Source organism: Delphinus delphis, chromosome 11 (assembly GCF_949987515.2).
Source record: "Delphinus delphis chromosome 11, mDelDel1.2, whole genome shotgun sequence".
Lineage (NCBI taxonomy): Eukaryota > Metazoa > Chordata > Mammalia > Artiodactyla > Delphinidae > Delphinus > Delphinus delphis.
Window position 1 is genome coordinate 3,990,302 of NC_082693.1, and position 6,000 is coordinate 3,996,301.

Sequence of the window (6,000 nt, forward strand, 5' to 3'; positions counted from 1 at the left end):
TCGGGCGAAGAGGACCATCCCACCCCGGCCACGGACACTCACGTGTTCACACAGCACTCACACGCTGAATACACACACACACACTTAGGCGCACACACACTCCTACACACTATATACACCTACACACACTCACCACATACCTACTCACACAGTGAGTACACACACGCTTACACACATTCATACACGCATCACGCACACACATGCGTATACCACACACCTACACACACCACAGAGACGTACACACACACTCACCACACAGATGTATACACACGCACACACACACGCTCATCGTTAGGCAAAAGCTCTGCTCCGATGCCCCTCGAAAGGCAGAGAGGAGGCCTCGGGGCTCCGGGTCGGGCAGACTTTCCTCCTCACTTTGGGGTCAGAAACAGGGGAGCAGGTGTTCTTCATTGAGAAAATAACTCTCGAAAGGGAGGGCCAAGCCACTCCGAATAAGAAACTGTCCCGAGTTTGGTTTCTGTGTTACTTCCTGAGACAGGACGGGTGTGGTGGGCACGCACCTTCGCGGAAGGCTGGAGCCCAGCGGGAGAAAACCGTGTCTCTGAGCTCATGGATGTCTGATTCAACTTTAAGTTTTTTGTATTCTGCTCTGTAAACCCCCTTTGTCTCCACATCTTCAGTAAAGTCTGCTCCACACACCAAGGCCTTTGTGCGAGTGATTTCTTTGTATGGAAATGAAGGAGCCCCAGGCGCTGTTGGTAGAGCACAAGGCAGCCGCTGCAGAGCCGTCCAGTCTGGACCAGGCCAGGGGGAGCAGCGTCTCAGAGCCGCCCACCAGCTGACGGCCCCTCCCGAGAGGACAGGAGAAGGGGCCGCGCGCGGGGTGACGTCCCAGCCCGTCCGAGCCCTTGGAAGGATGTGCCTTGGCTGCCATCCGAGCCAGTCAGTCGCCTCCCAGCTCCTGCGAGGCTCCGGGTTCTGTGAGCGCCGCAGTTTCAGACGCAGAGCGTTAGGTGCTTAATAAGCAACAACTGGACTCAACCCCCCGGATTTGAAGAGCCACGAAAGCAGGAGGTCCGGGCCGCGCCTGGCAGGGTGTCGTCCCTACTTTGGCCTCCTAGGAACTTGATTTTAGCCCTTGACCCGGGAGTGAGTGGGCCCACGGCACTGGCTAGCCAGAATCAGAACTGCGAGTTGCAGCGGACTGATGGGCCCAAACCCACTTTACCAGTTCGCCTGAGCAGACCCAGGGCACGTGTGTCAGCACCTGCCCTCCTCCTGGGGGCCCTTCCTCTCCAGGAAGCCAGGGCACCCGCAGACGGTGGCTGGTGAGTCTGTGCAAGCGGGGACGTGAGTGACCTCGAAGGACCGAGTGCCAGCAGTGGTGAGCGTGTGAGGCCCCGTCTGCACCTTGGGCGCCTGAATCCTCCCATCCGAGGATCGAGGAGTCCTTTTCTCTGGGTGAGAGGTGGCCCCTCTTCCGTCACCACGAGTCCCAGCACGTGGTGCTGAGAAGCTATGATGCCTGTGAGCATTCGGCCAGTGGGATCCCGCAGACCCTAACGAGCACTTCCGTTCATCCTCACTGGTTGTGGGTTCATAGGGGATCGTTGTGCGTCCCTGTTTAGCCCGGAGCAAATCCCCCCAGCTCTCTCCCTCTGAGTGGTGCCCACGGGGGCCTTGCTCTACCAGTCTCATCCCAAAGGTGGCGGCTGCCAGCCACCTGACACTACGCCCTCCCCTCAGGCCAGGGAGCTGTAGGGACAGCGCTGACCGTGGGCTTTTCGTGGCGCTCAGGTTCGTGGGTAGCCCTGGCATCACCGAGGGGCTTAGGGTGTGGGATGGAGAGAGGGAAGGACTGGGAAAGGAGGGGGTGAGGGGCGAGCCGGGCTGGGAGTGCCCGGCTGTCCCCCAGAGCTTGTCCCGCGGGTGCGGGGCGGCTGGTGTGGCCCACGGCGAGCATTTATTGAGCACAGACTGTATGCCAGGCACGGCTCTGGGTGTGAGCATGGCAGGTGGGACCAGGGGTGTGCAGGGGTCTTTGCTCTCACGGAATTTCCGTTCTGGTCCGAGAGACTGATGAACAGTAAGCAACAAGAAAAAAGAAGTGAGCAGGAAGCAGTTAGCGCTTTGATGAAGGGAAAACAGGAGGATGTCTTAGAACAGGGTTTGGCCATAGCGGGCCTGCTTTTGTAGGCCAATACAAAATTGGTATTTTGTAGAGTCTGGGAGCTAAGAATGCTTTCTATGTTTTTAAATGGTTGAAAAAAAAATCCAAAGGAGACTAGCACTGTGACCTGTGACAGTGGTCTGCGGTTCCAGTCGCAGTGTCGGTAAATCGAGTGTCACTGGAGCAGGTCATGGTCACTGTGACCCGGGGTCCATGGCAGCTTTCGAGCTACGATGTAGGGCTGGGAGGTGGCAGCGGAAACCACTCTTGGCTCATGGTGGCCCTTTCCAGGAAAAGCTCCCGGACTCCTGAGTCAGGGAGTGACGCGGGAGGGGCGGGGGGGCGTCCTCGGAGCGGGTGGCCATCGAAGGCCTCTCCGAGGTGACAGCAAGAGCAGCCACGAGACGACCCAGGGAAGCGAGCCTCCACTTTGAGGGCGCTGAGGTGGGAATAGGGGCAGGAGGGACCGGGGTGCAGCTGGGGTAACGTCCCATCCCTATCTCATGGGCCACATCTTCATTGCTTGGCCTGCGGGTAGCAATGGTTTCAGGGACGTGGTTCTCCTCCCAACCTGATCTGTTTCCTCTGGGTCTGTTTTGGCCTTTGTCGTTTGCGCCAGAGCCTTTGCTCAGAAGGTCACCCTCGGTCGTCCGTCTCTACTTAAGACTGGCACTGACGCTCATGGGAGACTCAGAGCAGGTGGGCAGGTTTGGGAGGCCGGCTGCATCCATGGCCACCTGGCAGGGCTCTCGTGTTAGAATGCAGATTTCTTTAGGGCAGGGCTTCCTGGCCGGGTCAGATTCCATGGAAAGGGCTCCCCCAGTTTCTTGCTGTGGAGAACAATCCGGCTACCAGCATCCTGGGAACCACGTGGGAGAAAAGTGCTGCCCCCCCACCCCCAGTGTTCAGTACGGAACCCCTGTTCTGCACGGGGCTCTTGTGTTCCCCTGGACCTGGTGTCCCCCACCCTGGGGACACTCTGTATCATCCTCTCCAAGGGAAAGAACTCTCAGCTTCTGCCTGCGTAGGGAGGGGCACCCCCCAGCTGCGTGTGGAGTCAGGAGAGGATTTAGAGCGTCACCTCCTTCGGAGCCGCCCTCCCGTCCCCACCTCCGCTTCCAGAGACGCCCAGTGCTGTCAGCTCTTGACTCTTGGCGAGTTCGTTGGTAGAAACTATGTTTCTTTCTGGCTGTCCCTGGGGTAAGGTTCAGCTCTCTTGGTGTGCTAAGTCAGCTGGCACCCATCCTTCTGTTTTCCGAATTTTTGTTCCTATCCTCCTGTTCTCTTTGTCCTTTAGGATTTATAGCTTTAAAAAAATCCTTATGTGGTCATCTTAGAAGGGTTTCAAGAGGGATCAAAATAGATGTATGTGTTGAATCCACCACCTTTGTCCTGACTCACTTATTTGAAGTGTCGCTCTGGCTGTGATGGAAAAGGGGAGGGGCAGGGGTGAGTGGCAGCAGGGAGACCCAGTTAGGAGGTCACTGCAAAGTCAAGGAGGGAGGCGACGTGCCCTGGACGCGGGTTAGTGATGGAGAGGAAAGGAAGCCAGTGACCTTGAGATGTGTTTTGAAGATTGTCACTATGACTTCCTGAGGCTTTTGGGTGCAGGGAGGGCAGGAAGGTGGGGAAGCAAGATTAACTCCATGTTTCCTGGCTCAAGTCACATGTTTACTGTGGTGGGAGAGGCTTGGGGAGGAGCAAGTATGTGGGTGGAGATCAGAGCTGAGTTGAGATCCCTGTTAGACCTCTGACTGGAGGCTTCCGTAGCAGCTGCCTGTGTGATTCTGGAATGAAGGGGAGAGGTCAGGGCTCGGTCTAGGATTCACGGGCGCCTGGATTGGTATTTTAAGTCTTGAGACTAGATGAGAGCACTTAGGAGGAGAGGAGGTGTCCCCAGGACTGCCCTGAGTCCCTCCAATGTTGAAGGGGAGAAGAGAGGAGAGGAGAGGAGAGGGGAAACCAGGAGAGAGTGGTTTTCTTCTCAGTAGTGGAGAAGAAAGCATTTCCAGGGCAGCGGTGAAATGCTACTGGTGCGTAGATTAAGGTGAAGACAGAGAAATTACCACTTGTGACAGATACGCCCTGGTTTCCCCTTCTTCCTGAGTAATCGGATCCCCCATTTTTAGCTGGGCACATGGTCACTCAGAATAAAAGCCATATTTCCTAGTCTCCCTTGCAGCTAGACGTGGCTTTGTGACTAAGTTTGACCAATGGAGATAAACAGAGCTGCAGTTTCCAGAAGTGTCCTAACAGGGAGAGGGCACGCTCTTCTTCACCTCTCCTTCTTTTCAGTTGACTGGGGTGTGATGTGATGGCTGGATTTCCTGCAGCCATTTTGGACTCTGAGATGACCTTAAGAATGGAAGTTACCCGTGGTAACGCAACGAGATAAAATGCTCTTGGGTCTTTGATTCCACGGACCACCATTACAGCTCTGGACAGATTTTATATGAGAGAGAAATAAACTATCTTCTTTAAGTCACTTGTATTTTGTGGGGTTTTTTTTGTAATTCGCAGCCAAACTTATTTCTCATCGATACCTCCTGGGATCTGGTGATAAACACAGAGGCAGAGTGTCTGAAGCATGAACAGCTGTAACAACAACAACAGGAATAATCCCACCCCTGACTCTTTATAGCACTTTTCAGTTTCCAGAGCACTTTCAAACCCGCTGTCTTGCTTGACGTTTGCAGCTGCTCTGTGATGCTGTAGACATTTTCTTCCTAGATGAAGGAACTGAGGCGCAGAGAAATCACTCGTGTCGCCTGGTTACTACATCGCAGATCGTGTACTTCGACCTGGATTCTCTGGTCCCTCCTCGGTGCTGGTGACCGTAGGTGGACAGTGGGTTGTGAATGTGTAGGAGGTTCTGCCCCAGAGCTTGCCTGGTGCTGGGCAGAGAGCTGGGAGCTGGCCCCGAAGGCCCCGGGAGACACTGGCCTTCAAGGGCAGCAATGAAAGCTTTCTCACTTCTCAGGGAAAATGTGTCTATTTCCACAGGGGTGGAGACTGTGCTGGATAATTAGAGAAGTAAAGATCAGACAGCCACCAACACTGGAGGGAAATGTGTTTGCCAGCTGGCAGGCGAGCGATCCCATTTTGGAAGTACTTGGGTAGCAGTCAGACGTTCAGAGCAAGAGTCTGCGGAGCGTCCTCTGACTGTGGAAATGTTTTCTCGGTATCAAAGGGGATCTGCTTCTCTTTGCAGCCTCCCTTCCAGAGGCCGAGCCCAGCACTTTTGAAGTTGGGCACGCTTCTCTCCTTCTGCTTTTCCTCTTCGGTCATTACTTTGCTGACTTCTTTCCAATTTCTCTCTCTAAATCCCCACTGATCCTGATGTAGACCCTTTGTGGCGGGTGTATGCCTCTGATCGTTTGGCGATTGTTGGGGAGATACAGACTTTAAGCTGATTATGGGTTGCACCTTCCTAAGGGTTTGCGAAGTTGAGATGACTTTGAGTGACTTGCTTGAGGTTATGTAGGGAAGTGCAAGCTGGAACTTGAAGCCAGCCTTGGGACTTGAAAGACCACACACTGCCTCCTAGAAAACCAAGAGCCCCCGGGAACTGCCGTTCTGTCCGTCCCACACAGGGCCCCCTTTAATCTTTTTTTTTTTAATTTATTTATTTTACTTATTGAATTTTTTGGCTGCGTTGGGTCTTGGTTGCTACGCATGGGCTTTCTCTAGTTGCGGCGAGTGGGGGCTACTCTTCATTGCGGTGCGCGGGCTTCTCACTGCAGTGGCTTCTCTTGTTGCAGAGCACAGGTTCTAGGCGTGCGGGCTTCAGTAGTTGTGGCGCGTGGGCTCAGTAGTTGTGGCTCGTGGGCTCTAGAGCGCAGGCTCAGTAGTTGTGGCGCACGGGCTTA